Below are 17,858 nucleotides of genomic sequence, written 5' to 3' on the forward strand. Positions count from 1 at the left end.
GACACACTAATGCAGACCTGGTTTGCTAAGACCACCGCTCTGATACCAACTGTAGAGACCCGTCCTAATCCATCTGAACGAAGTCCATATCGATTATAAAAGATTCACAACAATTGATTACATCGCGAGGTACTTGACCTCTATATGATACATTTTACAAACATTGCATTCGTTTTTGAAAAGACAATCTATCATTACATCTAAGGTTGACGACATGCATACCATTTCATAATATATCTTACTATAATTGACTTAATAATAATCTTGATGAACTCAACGACTCGAATGAAACATCTTTTGAAATATGTCATGAATGACTCCAATTAATATCTCTAAGATGAGCAAAAGCACAGCGAAAGATTTCTTTCATACCTGAGAATAAACATACTTTAAAGTGTCAACCAAAAGGTTGGTGAGTTCATTAATTTATCATAAACAATTATTTCATAATTTTAATAGACCACAAGATTTCATATTTCCAATTCTCATAAATAAACGTCCCATGCATAGAGACAAAAATATCATTCATATGGATTGAACACAGGTAACTGACATTCACAATATGCATATAAGAATATCCCCATCATTCCGGGATCCTCCTTCGGACATGATATAAATTTTGAAGTACTAAAGCATCCGATACTTTGGATGGGGCTTGTTGGGCCCGATAGATCTATCTTTAGGATTCTCGTCAATTAGGGTGTCTGTTCCCTAATTCTTAGATTACCAGACTTAATAAAAAGGGGCATAATCGATTTTGATAATTCAACCATAGAATGTAGTTTCACGTACTTGTGTCTATTTTGTAAATCATTTATAAAACCTGCATGTATCCTCATCCCAAAAATATTAGATTTTAAAAGTGGGACTATAACTCACGCATATAATTATTGTAAAACAGTTAATAAAATATTTGCATGTATTCTCAGCCCCAAAAATGTAAAGAGTAAAAGGGGAACAAATGAAACTCACATACTGTATTTTGTAGTAAAAATACATATAACATCATTGAACAAGTGTAAGGTTGGCCTTAAATTCACGAACCTATATCATTTGTATATTTATTAATATACATAGTTGTAATCGAACAAATATATATATAAATTTATTAGTTATATCCTTTTTATATTAATAATATATATGTTTCATTTATTTCATTTTGTTATATAAAGATATTAATTTTCGTTAGGTTATATGTGTTTTAAATCTATTTTTAATATATATATATATATATATATATATATATATATATATATATATATATATATATATATATATATATATATATATATATTAATGATAGTAGTTATAATAGTATCAAAATAATATTAATAGTGGTAAAAAATGATAATCTTGATAATACTTAATGTTACTAATAAAATATATTAAAGTTAATAATTTTGTTAATTATAATATTAATGATAGTTTTTAATTATAAATCTCATAATGATAATATCAGTAGTTTTTGATAAACTGAATAATTTAATAATAATGGTAGTGAAAATAATAATTTTTGATATTAGTACTTAATACTTGATAATAATAATAATTATAACAATCTTATTTCTAATGGTAATCTTAATAATAATATTTTTATTAATAATAATTCCTATTTATTTCTTATACTAATATTAATGATAATAATAATAATAATTCTAAAAATAACACTTTTATTACTAAAGCTAATAATGATAATAATTATAATACTAGTAATAATGATAATAATAATAATACTAACAATAATAATATTAGTAATGATAATACTAATAAGTTTTGAATTCTAATTATAATACTTTTAATAATATTGATAATAATATTGATAATAACATTTATAATATTAAGATTAGTGATAACAATAATTAATATAATAATAATAACATAACTAATCATAATAATAATAAGAATAATAATAATAATAATAATAATAATAATAAAAATAATAATAATAATAATAAAAATAATAATAATAATAATAATAATAATAATAATAATAATAATAATAATAATAATAATAATAATAATAATAATAATAATAATAATGTACAACCTTTGAAGAAAGAAGCCTTAAAAATGAAACGCCACTGCCCGGACTTGAACTCAAGACCTCCCGCTCGACACCTACACTCTTAACCATCTCTCTGTATGATTCGTTTCTGGAATATCACGTAATCTAAGTAATATAACGCGTCCTTCTTTCAGTTTATTTCGGCCCAAAAACAGGTTCCCAAGCCCACCTGATCAACCAATACTCAGCCCAAATCAAATTAGTCTGCTACAACCCAATTGATCACGAAGCCTGCTAGCTTGTTTCATTTTAATCCACCGATGGATGGATGGTAGGGTTTTATGTTTATTGGTTGTCGGCCAATAAAAAAAATGAACACGCTACTTGTTTAAAACAGAAACCCAATTCAATCGTCTTCTTCTTCATAATTAATTTATAATACAGAAAAAAATAGCAGCGATGGGTGTGATTGTTCAATTTCGCTTGTCACTGAAAACAGAAAGGCATTTAACAGTAAACATCAAATTTGATTATAGGTTGTTCGAATTTGGTCTCTGCAGCGGAAACAAGTTCAAACAAACAGAAAGATAGCGTACAGTAGTGATGATGTAGCGTGAGGGTACGAAATAGTATTATTTTTAATACAAAATACTACAAAATATGACACAAGTTTTATTAATTTACGGATGGGATATACCTAAACCTTGCTACAACACTATAGGCAGTGTACCTAATCGTAGAGTAGTGTAGTTTTTAGTAAGTCCGGTTCGTTCCACAGGGAGCTGGTGATACTTACTATATTTTTAACTATATTTATACAAAATATATATAATTATATAAGTAGTAATATTATTATAAAAGGGGGGTTTTACCGTTTAATGACCGGTTTGTCGATTCTATATTTTAAGCGTAAAGATAAATGACGATAATTAAAGTGCGTAAAATAATGACAATAAATAAAATGACAGTAAATAAAATTGCGAGTAATAAAATGACAGTAAATAAAGATACGATGAGAAATATAATAAAAGAATTATGCTTATTTAAACTTCCGTAATCATGATGTTTGACGTGTTGATTTTAATTTATTACCATGGGTTAATTGTCCTTTGTCCTGGTTTATTTGATACGTCTATCTGGTTTTTGTCCATAATAGTCCATCGGTCATAAAAATAAAGTGCGAGTATCCTCGTCAAATTACCCTTATACCCGAAGTCAAATATTCCAACTGATTAAGGATTTAAACTGTGACGCAGTTATCACTTCTGTCAACAATTACACCAGTTATCACTGTATGTAATCCACCCCTGTTTTAATTAGTTTATGAATATTAATTCATCCACTTGATCAGAATGAATAATCAATTACCCAACCCAATTGATTAATTAAATGATTATAACAGATTCCATATGAACATCACTAAATAGGACAACCATAATCATTATTAATTATTAGGTTAATTAATTTGAAGATAGGTTCGACAGACTCCAATGAGTTGTCACTCAATTAGACAATACCCCCCATCTATTAATAGTCAATAGTTCAATTTCCACAAGTGTCGGTCTTTTGCCCAAACCTTAATTATGGTCCAAAGTTCAATAACCCCTTCTTAATATTTTAGCCCAACATCACGATTACTTCGGCTCAAATAAGCATAATAATAACTTAGTTACGATACATTAATGTAAAAAGGTTGAACATAACTTACAATGATTAAAAATAGCGTAGCGTTACACGGACAGAATTTCGACTTACACACTCAAACGATCTCTATCATAAATCTTATTATTATCATAATTTAAAATTAAAATTAAGATTATTGTTATATCTTATTAAGTTAACATTATGATAGAGATATAGAATATACATATTGATAATTGATATTGATAAATAAGAAAAAGATAGAAAAAGGTGTGTTTTTACATTACGATTACAAAGCCTTTTATAGGCGAATTTAGAAATTGAATTTTCACTTATGACCCCTGAACTATGCTCAATTAACAACTTTTTATTATTTAATATTATTCTTATTATGAATTATTTAAATATTATATTTTATTCTTGTGCATAGTTGACTCGTAATTTTTACACCGTTGCGTCGAGCGTTGAGAGTTGACTCTGGTCCCGGTTCCGGATTTTCGAACGTCCTTGCGTACAATTTTATATTTTGTACTTTGCGTTTTGTAACTTGTACTCTTGTCATTTTTAGACGTTCCTCATCAATAATTTGAACCTTTTTGATTGTATCTTGTACTTTTGAGCTTTTTGGACCTTTGTGTCTTCAATTCGTCGTTTTCGCCTTTTGTCTTCGCACTTATTTAAAATAAACGAATATTACTTGAAAATGGAACAATTGCAACTAAAATCTTGTCTTTCTTGGGGGATTTTGCTATGAAATATATGTTCCTTTTTAGCCTTATCAATATCCCCACACTTGAGCGTTGCTTGTCCTCAAGCAATACAGTCTTGAAATAATATAATACATCACACGAATCACTTCTTTATTCTTCACACTTTGTACATCAGTGATTTTGATAGAGCGGTATAAACAATGATAGTAACGATATGGTTAAAGGTGGGTGTGTCATCCACAGTTGCCTTGGGTTTAGGACAACGACACTTGCAATCAAATAGCCGATTTACTTTCGGTTTTCAAAGCAAAGTGCACATTTGAAAGGCGGTTTACAGTCCCACATGACTATAAAAATTTAGATCCTTTAAGGAAATTGGATCTTTATGAAAACATTTGATCTTTTGAAAATTCAAGCTAGATTTTACCCTAGACAAGTTTTCTGATTTGATCCATCATCGGTGTTGCAAAATATATTTGTGGATCAATATTTTGGCTAAAACTTTTAGGTTCGTGTAATCCACTGCTATCTCGGTATCGGAAAGTACACATCCAGTTTACTTGTTCCGTATATTATCTTTCGGTAAACTACCGTCCGGTTGTAAAGGAAAGCGATGAACAAGAAACTGTTAAGGCAATGTCCCGTGACATGCAGATGATTATGGTCTTTTAACGTGTCGGATGCTAGAACTATCCTTGGTAGGAGCGATAGTAAAGATCATCCTATGATTTTTCGGTCTGGCACAAGGTCCTGTCTCCGACCATGCTATGCAACCACCGTTCTTACGGTTGACACCCGATTTGGTTCAGGTGACCTAATGAATTCCAGGTGAATTCCTAGGATTTTACGTTCAATGGTAATGAACGCATTGAAAATGGGTTTTCAGAAAACAAATCGGTTTGTATTTTTGATCAAAATATTTTCTCGTTCAAGCTCGAGTTTAGATATCATTGAATTCCATGAGTTTGAATTCTCAATCTTTAAGGTCAATCTCAAGGATTGAGTAATATCAGTCTTAAAAGCTGATTTTTAATCTTTAAGGAGATTATCCTTTCTGGGGATCTGATTCATTAGTCTTATCAAGCTAATTTGCACGGTGCCTCCCCATTGTACGAGATAAATCTTTCTCATGGTTAGGATAAATCTGACCACTTGGCGACCCTGTTTGATGCTGAGGTCCGTGGATTTCCTGCTGATTTTAGAGATGACTTTTCTAGATTTTTCGTCAACCTACAGCTGGTCTGGACGACAACTTCTTGACCTAAATCAAGAAGCGCGTGTCTTTTTCGGAAGACTTTACTTCCTTTTAATGATGGAATTGATTCATCGTGTAGATCCATCTTTCTTTCAAATATATTACAGTAAACCGGGTAAAACTGATTAGTATCATCCAAAACAAAAGTACCTGCAATAATCTTGTACAAAGATATGTGATAGATAATTTTTAATTGAATAACTTGGTACATTCTCCCCACACTTAGTTTCTTTCTTTGCCTTTTTATTCTCCTTTATTCCATTTTAAATGAATTCAAGCATTTTAGGTTGTTTCTCAATTTATGTCCTTTTCGAGGTAACGATAATTTCGGTATTAACACCTAGTTTTCATCGTTCATAAATATGTATAAACATGATTTTGAGTTCATTTAGTTGAAAATTTTTCAAATTTTCACAAAATTTGGCAAATAAACCAAGTATAAACCTGAGAGAATTTATAACCCTTCCCCACACTTAAGATCATGCAATGCCCTCATTTGCATGAAATCAGACTATAATTTAAATTCATGAGGGTGATTAGCGTAGAAAAGTGATTAAAAATACCGAGTTTGCAAACATATTGTTATTTCACATTTGATTTTTTGCGTCTTGTCAAAATCAGTAGCTTTTGCTGAACTTCATGACAGTCTTTGAAAGTGCGCTGTTTTACCCTGTTTTGTACATAAGATAAAATACAAACATATATATATATATATATATATATATATATATATATATATATATATATATATATATATATATATATTTTTTTTTGAAGTTTGGTTTATAACCCCACTTTTCAAAAATTTATAAAGTATAATATTTTTGGCATACTTTAAATCAATAAAATTAAAAATAATGATAACAAAATTTGTCGCCCCGCCCTCGGGTAAAGTAATTTCGGCTCAACGACCTAGTCTTCAACTCACGACGAATTTTAAAAATCATATTTTTAACTTAATGAAATAAAGTAAATTTTGTTTTTTTAAAATCACAATAAAACATAAATTAAAATGCATATTAATTTCAAATAAAACCTAAAAAAAATAAAAATTCAGAATGGGGGGAGAAAACTAGTTCTTTAGTGTCTGCTAGCGGAAAAGACCAATCGGATTCCATTCTCGGAACTACACGAGAACAGATCAAATAACTTTAGACAGCATTATCTTTTTAGAACATTCGAATCTCCCCACACTTAGGTAGCTGTGGTGTTGAAATTGTGATTAACTTCATTGTCAATTTCTCTTGGTCCATAATCAACTTGCCTATCTGTGACTTTTTCTTTAAGCCAGTGCCCGGCTTCTTCCGTAATATCCCATAATTCAACTAGCTTCGCCCTTTCTTTAGGCGACATATTGGATACTAACCGGTTATATAACTTAAAGTTTCCCTTACTTTTAGCATCAATAACCCGTTTAAAAAGTTTCTTCATTGAACTGTTAATAACGGGGTTATTTAATTTCGTATCAACTATGGGGTTCTTTATTATCAAGTCATCATTAGGTGTTACTTCATTTTCCCCACACTTAGGCGTTCTATTATTGTTAAGCATTACCATTGGAGTTGGTAAAACAACATGGTTCTTACCAATCGTTTTTGTCGGTTCAACGGTTTTGGTTTGTGGATATTTAGACTTTCGAATCATAAAGGTGATCGATTTCTCATCATTACTAAGTGTCATTCTACCCTTTCTTACATCAAATAACGCCCCGGTGGACGCTAAGAATGGTCGACCTAAAATTAGAGGAACGTTTGAGTCCTCTTCTATGTCAATGACAATGAATTCGACTAGAAAGGTTAAATTACCTACTTGAACGGGTAGGTTGTCAGCAATTCCAACTGGGTGCTTAATGGTTTGATCAAGGAGTCGAACACTCATATCCGTTGGAGTTAACTCACCTACACCTAATCTCTTATATAATGAAAGAGGCATAACACTCACACTTGAACCTAAATCTGCTAGTGCATCATACATGACACAATCACTAAGTAGACAAGGAACAATAAATTCACCCGGATCACCTACTCTTGGTGGAGGTTTTGGTGGAACTGTCTTCACCGGGTTTACTTCTACGGTTTTTGTTTCTTGCACTTTCTTATACTTCTTCTTCTTCTTCTTTCCAATGGTATCACCAACTTTATTACCTATTACTTGCTCATACTCAACTCCTTTTCTTGGAAACGGGATGGGTGGTTTATATGGTGCCACCACTGGCTTTACATACTCTGGTGGTGGTGGTGTAACTTCTTCATTGTTACTCACATCTAAAACCTTCCCAACTTCTGGAGCTGGTTTTTCAGAATTTGTTGACACCATGTTAACATTCTCATTCCGAGGATTTACTTCAGTATTACTCGGTAGATTTCCTTGTTCCCTCTCACTCATCATGCTAGCAAGAGTACCTACGTGTTTTTCAAGATTCAAAATGGAAGCTTGTTGAGTTCTTAATGACTGATCAAACCTCTCGTTCGTTTGGGTTTGAGATGTAATGAATTGTGTTTGAGATTCAATCAGCTTTGCCATCATTTCTTCTAGATTTGGCTTTTTCTCTTCGGGTTGTTGTGGTGTTTTATACAAGCTAGGTCTTTGTTGATTGAAAGTGTTGTTTTGAGTTGGTTGGTTTTTCGGACCTTGTTGGTTGTACGAGTTGTTGTTGGGTCCGTTTGGATTGTAAAGAATGTTTTGATTTCGATTGAAGTTTAACTTTGGCGGTTGATAATTATTTTGATAATTATTTCCAGGCCTTTGGTTCATATAGGAAACATTCTCTCGTTGTTCCATGGTTGGTTCAACATTACAATCTTTCATTAAGTGTGGTCCACCGCATAGCTCAAAACTGATTCGTATTGCGTGAATATCTTTATTCATCTTTTCCATTCGTCTTTCGAAAGCATCTATTTTTGCGGAAACGGAATCAAAGTCATGGCTAGAATCGGCTCTAGCCGCTTTAGATGAACGAAAAATATCTTTTTCTTGATGCCACTCATGAGAGTGGGAGGCTGTGTTATCAATAATTTTGTAAGCTTCAGTTGCGGTTTTCTTCATAATGTAACCACCAGCTGTTATGTCGATGTCTTTTCGTGTAGCAACGTTGACACCTTGGTAGAATATTTGTACTATTTGATAAGTGTCTAAACCGTGTTGAGGACATCCTCTCAACAACTTTCCAAATCTTGTCCACGCCTCATATAGAGTTTCATTTGGCTTTTGCGCGAACGTAACAATTTCTCCTTGAAGTCTCACGGCTTTGGATGCCGGAAAGAATTGTTTAAGAAATTTTTCAACTAAAACATCCCATGTGTCAATCGCCCCTTCAGGTAACGATTCTAACCAATCTTTGGCTTCTCCCTTTAAAGTCCAGGGAAACAACATGAGATAGATCTGCTCATCTTCCACTTCTCGGATTTTGAATAGTGTACAAATTCTTTTAAACGTACGAAGGTGTTCGTTAGGATCTTCATTCGGTGCACCACTGAATTGGCATTGGTTAGTTACCATGTGTAGAATTTGTCCTTTGATTTCATAATCTGGCGCATTAACTTCTGGCTTAATAATGGCGTGACCTTGGCCCGTGCGTGTGGCTCTCATTCGATCTTCCATACTTAGAGGTTCCGTTACTTCCATAATTGAATTTGTTGAATACGAATCACTAGAGGATTCTGATTTAATGGTTTGTGGCTCAGGAGGAATAATTAGTGGTTCAGGATCTTGGAATTGTCCTTGAATATGCTCCGGGTTCTTAATTGTGAAGTCGGGTTCAAAAGATGGATTATCGGAAATTTGAGTTGGAGTTCTTGTTCGACTAGATGACGATTCTAAAGAAAAATCAACGGCGACAATATTTGCTAGATGTCTTGATCGAGTTACAGGTGGTGAACGTATGAAAGGTGGTGAACGTTTTGCTCGGTGCATTCACAGAATATCCTATTAGTTATAAAAATAAGAAAAACTTATATAAGTTGTCCAATCAATAGACTTTTCTGATTTTGCCCACGTTTCGAATAGCCAAAAGATGCAGCAGAGGGGCAGGATTCGTTTGGTCTCAATATAATTGAGTACTGTTTGGCTCCAATAACCCGGTCCACGTACAAATCCAACTATTACTACGAACCAGAAAATTTTGATGTCTATCAATTTAACCACTTAAAATAAATTTTCGTAATTTTAAGAAATTTAGAGAAGAAGTAGAAAAAAATCTAAGTCCTAAAAACTAGAATGGCGAGAAATAAGAAAGAAAAAGATTGCGCGTCGAAAAAGGTCGAAAAATAGGCGTCGAAAAATAAAAATAAGAAAGTAGTGCGAAATACGGCGTCGTAAAATTCTAAAGCACCTAAAACTTAATCTAAGGAATAAGCACTTAAGGGATTTTACGGCAAAGCCTAAAAATTCTAGAAGTAAAAATAACTATGGCAAAACTAAACTTAATACTAAAAGTTGCGACTATAGTCTAAAAATCTAAAGGTAATAAAACTAAAAAAAAACAATTTTTTTTTATAGACAAAATCTTAAAAAATATATATTTTTTTTTAATAATTTTTTTTTTTTTTTTACGTTTTTTTTTTTAAAAACGGATTTTTTTTCTAAATAGTAGAGTACGAAATAGCGTGAGGGTACGAAATAGTATTATTTTTAATACAAAATACTACAAAATATGATACAAGTTTTATTAATTTACGGATGGGATATACCTAAACCTTGCTACAACACTATAGGCAGTGTACCTAATCGTAGAGTAGTGTAGTTTTTAGTAAGTCCGGTTCGTTCCACAGGGAGCTGGTGATACTTACTATATTTTAACTATATTTATACAAAATATATATAATTATATAAGTAGTAATATTATTATAAAAGGGGGGTTTTACCGTTTAATGACCGGTTTGTCGATTCTATATTTTAAGCGTAAAGATAAATGACGATAATTAAAGTGCGTAAAATAATGACAATAAATAAAATGACAGTAAATAAAATTGCGAGTAATAAAATGACAGTAAATAAAGATACGATGAGAAATATAATAAAAGAATTATGCTTATTTAAACTTCCGTAATCATGATGTTTGACGTGTTGATTTTAATTTATTACCATGGGTTAATTGTCCTTTGTCCTGGTTTATTTGATACGTCTATCTGGTTTTTGTCCATAATAGTACATCGGTCATAAAAATAAAGTGCGAGTATCCTCATCAAATTACCCTTATACCCGAAGTCAAATATTCCAACTGATTAAGGATTTAAACTGTGACGCAGTTATCACTTCTGTCAACAATTACACCAGTTATCACTGTATGTAATCCACCCCTGTTTTAATTAGTTTATGAATATTAATTCATCCACTTGATCAGAATGAATAATCAATTACCCAACCCAATTGATTAATTAAATGATTATAACAGATTCCATATGAACATCACTAAATAGGACAACCATAATCATTATTAATTATTAGGTTAATTAATTTGAAGATAGGTTCGACAGACTCCAATGAGTTGTCACTCAATTAGACAATACCCCCCATCTATTAATAGTCAATAGTTCAATTTCCACAAGTGTCGGTCTTTTGCCCAAACCTTAATTATGGTCCAAAGTTCAATAACCCCTTCTTAATATTTTAGCCCAACATCACGATTACTTCGGCTCAAATAAGCATAATAATAACTTAGTTACGATACATTAATGTAAAAAGGTTGAACATAACTTACAATGATTAAAAATAGCGTAGCGTTACACGGACAGAATTTCGACTTACACACTCAAACGATCTCTATCATAAATATTATTATTATCATAATTTAAAATTAAAATTAAGATTATTGTTATATCTTATTAAGTTAACATTATGATAGAGATATAGAATATAGATATTGATAATTCATATTGATAAATAAGAAAAAGATAGAAAAAGGTGTGTTTTTACATTACGATTACAAAGCCTTTTATAGGCGAATTTAGAAATTGAATTTTCACTTATGACCCCTGAACTATGCTCAATTAACAACTTTTTATTATTTAATATTATTCTTATTATGAATTATTTAAATATTATATTTTATTCTTGTGCATAGTTGACTCGTAATTTTTACACCGTTGCGTCGAGCGTTGAGAGTTGACTCTGGTCCCGGTTCCGGATTTTCGAACGTCCTTGCGTACAATTTTATATTTTGTACTTTGCGTTTTGTAACTTGTACTCTTGTCATTTTTAGACGTTCCTCATCAATAATTTGAACCTTTTTGATTGTATCTTGTACTTTTGAGCTTTTTGGACCTTTGTGTCTTCAATTCGTCGTTTTCGCCTTTTGTCTTCGCACTTATTTAAAATAAACGAATATTACTTGAAAATGAAACAATTGCAACTAAAATCTTGTCTTTCTTGGGGGATTTTGCTATGAAATATATGTTCCTTTTTAGCCTTATCAAGTAGGGACAAGGTGATGATGGCAAAAAGGAAAAAGAAGGAAGTAGAAGGAAGAGAGAGAGAAAGGTGGTAGGGTGGCGAGTGGTGGTGTTGTTCAAGAAGGTGAGGGTTCACGATGGTCACGGTGGTTTATGGTAGTTTGATGGTGGGTTTGTTAGTTCACGATGGTGATAGTTATGAGCTGAAACAGAAACATATTTGCAGCAGTAACAATCGAAATTTAAAGTTTGGTGATGTATTTGGTGATCGAACAAGAAGGTGGTTCTCGTGTTTTGTTGTCGGTTTGATGGTAGTGGTGAGCAACGATGGTCACATGGTGGTGATGTTGTGCACAAGCTAATGATGATGACAATAGGGGGAAAAAATAATGTGGTCGTTCTTGATTGAAAAGAAAACATGGTGATGGTGGTTGTCACGGTTTATCACACAAAAAGAAAGGAGAAAGTGAAGTGGGTTTTACGAACCAGGAATTCAAGAAAGAAGATGGTTTGAAGTTGTGATGGCGAAGTTCACGAAAGAAATTAAATAGAAGTATTAGAGCAGGAGCATTAGTTTAGATTCGTTGGTGTTGGTTGTTACATATTGATGGTGGTATTTGATGATTTGAAGTGGGTTTGTAAGGTTGTTGAGCAGGAACAAGTCACAGCAACATGTGGGTGTTTGAGGGCGGTTAACGGTTGTAGGGTGGTGAATATGGGTGATGTTCGTCGACTAATAGCTCAACAAGAAAATGGTTGTTTGATTGTTGAAACAGAAAGATATAGATTATAGATGGTCGAATAGTGGTGGGTGTTGTGAATTCTCTGCATCACCATATAACTCTATATCTATTTACATATTACCTACATAAAATAAAATAAGTAATAATACTAAAGTAATTAATAATAATCTTATAATAATAATTTACATAATAATTTAGTGATTGATGAAAGGAAAAGAACAAACACAGTAATTATAAATGAGTTCATGTGAATGTTTCTTGTTTACATCCTACCGACAGTTTTCACGGACTGTGTTATATCGTACTCTGTTTTGTAACTCAGTGGCGAATAAAAGTGTTCCGAAAAATCCCATATTTTTAAATTAACTTCCTTTATTTAAATCAGTCATTATAATATAAAATTTGATTATTAAATACTAAATAAAAATTACATCAACTGTCCCTCTCAATTTTGGGTAAAATATAAAAAGTGCTAAAATTTAATAACTAGATCCTAAATACATTTTTAGTAAGCCTAAAATTTATAGAACTCATTTTCGGATCACCGTTTATTCTAAAATTATATAAGTTCGTTTTTAACTTGATTAATACCAATTGAAACATCAAACGAATATCACAATCATATAATATTTATTTTTAATATACACTTTATATATATATTTATCTATTTATAATGGTTGTTCGTGAATCGTCGGGATTAGTCAAAGGGTCATTGATGACATGAATATAGATTTCAAAATTTTCGAGACTCAACATTACAGACTTTGATTATCGTGTCGGAAACATATAAAGATTAAAGTTTAAATTTGGTCGGAAATTCCCGGGTCATCACAACTGGTTCTTTAGGGTCTGCTAGGGAAAGACCATTCGGATTCCATTCTCGGAAACTACACGAAAACAGAATATCTAACTCTAACAAAAATACATATTACCCTTAAAAGATTCGAATCTTCCCACACTTAGTTAGCTGTGGTGTCGAAATTGTGATTAACTTCATCTTCAACTTCCATTGGATTATCTATGTAATGTTTAACTCTGTGACCATTAACTTTAAATTCAACCCCATTTGAATTTATTAATTCTACTGCTCCGTACGGGAAAACTCTTTTAACTATGAATGGTCCAGACCATCTTGATTTCAATTTTCTAGGAAATAGCTTGAATCGTGAATTGAAAAGAAGAATTCTATCTCCTTCTTTAAATTCTTTTGAACTTCTGATTCTTTTATTAAGCCATTTCTTTGTTCTTTCCTTATAGATTAACGAATTTTCGTATGCTTCATGTCTCAATTCTTCTAATTCGATTAGTTGACTTAACCGCAGACGTCCGGCTTCATGCAAATCAAGATTACATTTCTTCAAAGCCCAAAATGCTTTGTGCTCAATTTCTACTGGAAGGTGACATGCTTTTCCGTAAACAAGTTTAAAAGGTGTGGTTCCAATTGGAGTTTTGTAGGCTGTTCTAAAAGCCCAGAGTGCATCCTCCAATTTCATGGACCATTCCTTCGGATTTGATCCTACAGTTTTCTCTAGAATACGTTTTAATGCTCGGTTGGTATTTTCAACTTGTCCATTTTTTTGTGGATGATAAGCGATTGAGATTTTATGAGTTACTCCATATCTTTTGAGAACTTTCTCAAGTTGATTATTACAAAAATGAGTACCCCGATCACTTATTAAAGCTTTCGGTGTTCCGAACCTAGCAAAAAGACATTTTAAGAAGTTGACTACAAGTCGTGCATCATTAGTTGGGAGAGCTTGTGCTTCCGCCTATTTAGATACATAATCAATGGCAACTAGAATGTAGAGATTATTATGAGATTTTGGAAAAGGACCCATAAAGTCAATACCCCAAACGTCAAATACTTCACATACTTGAATGACATTTTGTGGCATTTTATCACGTTGACTTATTTTTCCGGCCCTTTGACATGCATCACAGGATTTACAAAGAAGGTGTGCGTCTTTGAAAATTGTAGGCCAATAGACTCCAGCGTCATAGACTTTTCTTGCTGTGAGTTGAGGCCCATAATGCCCTCCTGTTGGACCTGTGTGACAATGGTTTAAGATTTGACTAGCTTCATCTCTGAATACACATCGGAGTATTATTCCATCGGGACAACTTTTAAACAAATGTGGATCTTCCTAAAAATAGTGTTTTATATCACTAAAGAATTTCTTTCGATTTTGGTACGACAACCCTTTTTCAAGGAATCCACATACTAAGTAGTTTGCATAGTTTGCAAACCATGGAATTTCATTATAATCGATCTTCAAAAGATATTCATCAGGAAAGTTGTCTTGTATGGCCAATTCATTTAGAACTTCTAATTCGGGATTTTCAAGAAGAGAAAGATGATCAACGGCGAGATTTTCTGCTCCCTTTTTGTCTCGGATTTCAATATCGAATTCTTGTAAGAGTAAGATCCAATGGATTAAACATGGTTTGGCATCTTGTTTTGAAAATAGGTATCTAAGAGCAGAATGGTTGGTATAGACCACCGTTTTTGCTAGAACGAGATATGAACGAAATTTGTCAAAAGCAAATACAATAGCAAGGAGTTCTTTTTCAGTAGTTGTGTAATTCGTTTGTGCTCCTTGTAACGTCTTACTAGCGTAATAAATAGGTTGAAATTGTTTTTCAATCCTTTGTCCTAAAACGGCTCCCATTGCAAAATCACTTGCATCGCACATGAGTTCAAATGGTAGATTCCAATTTGGAGTTATCATGATTGGCGCATTAGTGAGTTTTTCTTTAAGAATATTAAAAGATTTGATGCATTCATCTGAAAAGATGAATGGAGTATCTTTTTCTAGGAGTTTATTCATAGGAGTGGCAATTTTAGAAAAGTCTTTTATGAAATGTCGGTAAAAACCGGCATGCCCTAGAAAACTCCTAACTCCTCTAACATTGGTGGGATGTGGAAGTTTAGCAATTACATCTACTTTAGCTCTATCCACTTCAATTCCTTCCTTTGAAATTTTATGACCAAGAACGTTGCCTTCTCTAACCATGAAATGGCATTTCTCCCAATTAAGAACTAGATTTGATTGCTCGCATCTAATAAGCATTCATTCAAGATTAACTAGACATGTTTCAAAAGTATCACCGAAGACTGAAAAGTCATCCATGAAAACTTCTATGCCTTCTTCTATCATGTCGTGAAAAATCGCCATCAAGCACCTTTGAAAGGTTGCAGGGGCGTTGCATAGTCCAAATGGCATGCGTTTGTAAGCAAAAATACCATAAGGGCACGTGAATGTGGTTTTCTCTTGGTCCTCGGGTGTTATTGAAATTTGAAAGTATCCGGAGAAACCGTCAAGAAAACAATAGTAACTATTTCCGGCTAATCTTTCCAACATTTGATCAATCAAAGGTAAGGGAAAGTGATCTTTTCTGGTGGAGTCATTTAATTTTCTATAATCAATACAAACTCGCCATCCTGTTACAGTCCTTGTAGGAATAAGCTCATTTTTTTCGTTTGTGATGACAGTCATGCCACCCTTCTTAGGTACGCATTGAACTGGGCTTACCCATGGACTATCAGAGATTAGATAAATTAATCCTGCATCAAGTAGTTTAATAATTTCTTTCTTAACAACATCTTGCATATTAGGATTTAGTCTTCATTGGCGTTGCACATAGGTTTTATGACCTTCTTCCATAAGGATTTTGTGTGTGCAATACGAAGGACTTATTCTTTTAATGTCATGAATCTTCCATGCAATAGCTGGTTTGTGAGCTCTTAGTACAGAAATGAGTAGAGATTTTTCATTTTCCGTAAGAGAAGACGATATTATTACAGGTAATTCAGATTCACCATGTAAATAAGCGTATTCCAAATGGTTTGGAAGTGGTTTTAACTCTAATATCAGTGGTTCTTCTATCGATGATTTGTATCGATATATGTCTTCCTTTTTTAGCATTTGAAGTTCTTCTGTTGTTGGTTCGTATTCATTAGCCATAAGTGCGGCTAACATTTCAGCTTCATCAATTGGTTCAGTTCCTTCTCCTAAAGAACATTCTCCTGTTCCTTGTAATTCTGGAAATTCTTGTAACAATTCTGCATGTGAATCTATAGTTTGAATATAATGACATGTATCATCTGCAGATTGCGGTTGTTGCATGGCTCTATCAACAGAAAAGGTAACACTCTCGTCCTCTATACTTAGGGTCAGTTTCTTACTGAACACGTCTATTATTGCTTTAGCCGTGTTTAAGAATGGTCTTCCTAATATAAGAAGAACTCGAAAATCTTCTTCCATGTCCAGAATAACAAAATCTACTGGAAATAGTAAAGTACCAACTTTAACTAGCATGTTCTCCATTATCCCTCTAGGATATTTTACTGATCGATTGACTAGTTGTATGCTTATTCGTGTTGGTTTCAATTCTCCAAGGTCTAGTTTAGCGTATAATGAATACGGTATTAAATTTATACTAGCACCTAAGTCTGCTGATAATGCTAAAAAAGAACATATATTTCATAGCATTATCCCTCAAAAAAGACAAGCTTTTAGTTGCAATTGTTCTATTTACAAGTGATATTCGTTTAAATAATAAAAGTTGAAGACAAAAGACAGATTCGAGGAATTGAAGATGCAAACGACCAAAAAGCGCAAAAGTACAAAGTACAATCAAAGTGGTTCAAATTATTAGTGAGAAACGTCTCAAAATTACAAGAGTACAAGCCGCAAAACGCAAAATACAAGATATTAAATTGTACAAAAGGACGTTCGAAAATCCGGAACCGGGACTAGAGTCAACTCTCAACGCTCGACGCAACGGACTAAAAATTACAAGTCAACTATGCACATAAATATAATATAATATATAAATAATTCTTATAAATTATTTATATATTATATTATTTATTACAAGTGTCGGCAAGAAAAAAACAAAAGTACATGACCAGGAAAAGGCGGCCATGCAATCGCATGGCCTGGAAGAACAAAAGCCATGCGATCGCATGGCTTACTGTAGCAGATCACATCCTATAAATTTCGCGTGTTATGGCCGATTATTTACACATCTTTATCTATCTCTCTCTCAAACGTATATATATATATATATATATATATATATATATATATATATATATATATATATATATAT

The sequence above is a fragment of the Rutidosis leptorrhynchoides genome, chromosome 5 (genome assembly GCF_046630445.1).
Source record: "Rutidosis leptorrhynchoides isolate AG116_Rl617_1_P2 chromosome 5, CSIRO_AGI_Rlap_v1, whole genome shotgun sequence".
NCBI lineage: Eukaryota > Viridiplantae > Streptophyta > Magnoliopsida > Asterales > Asteraceae > Rutidosis > Rutidosis leptorrhynchoides.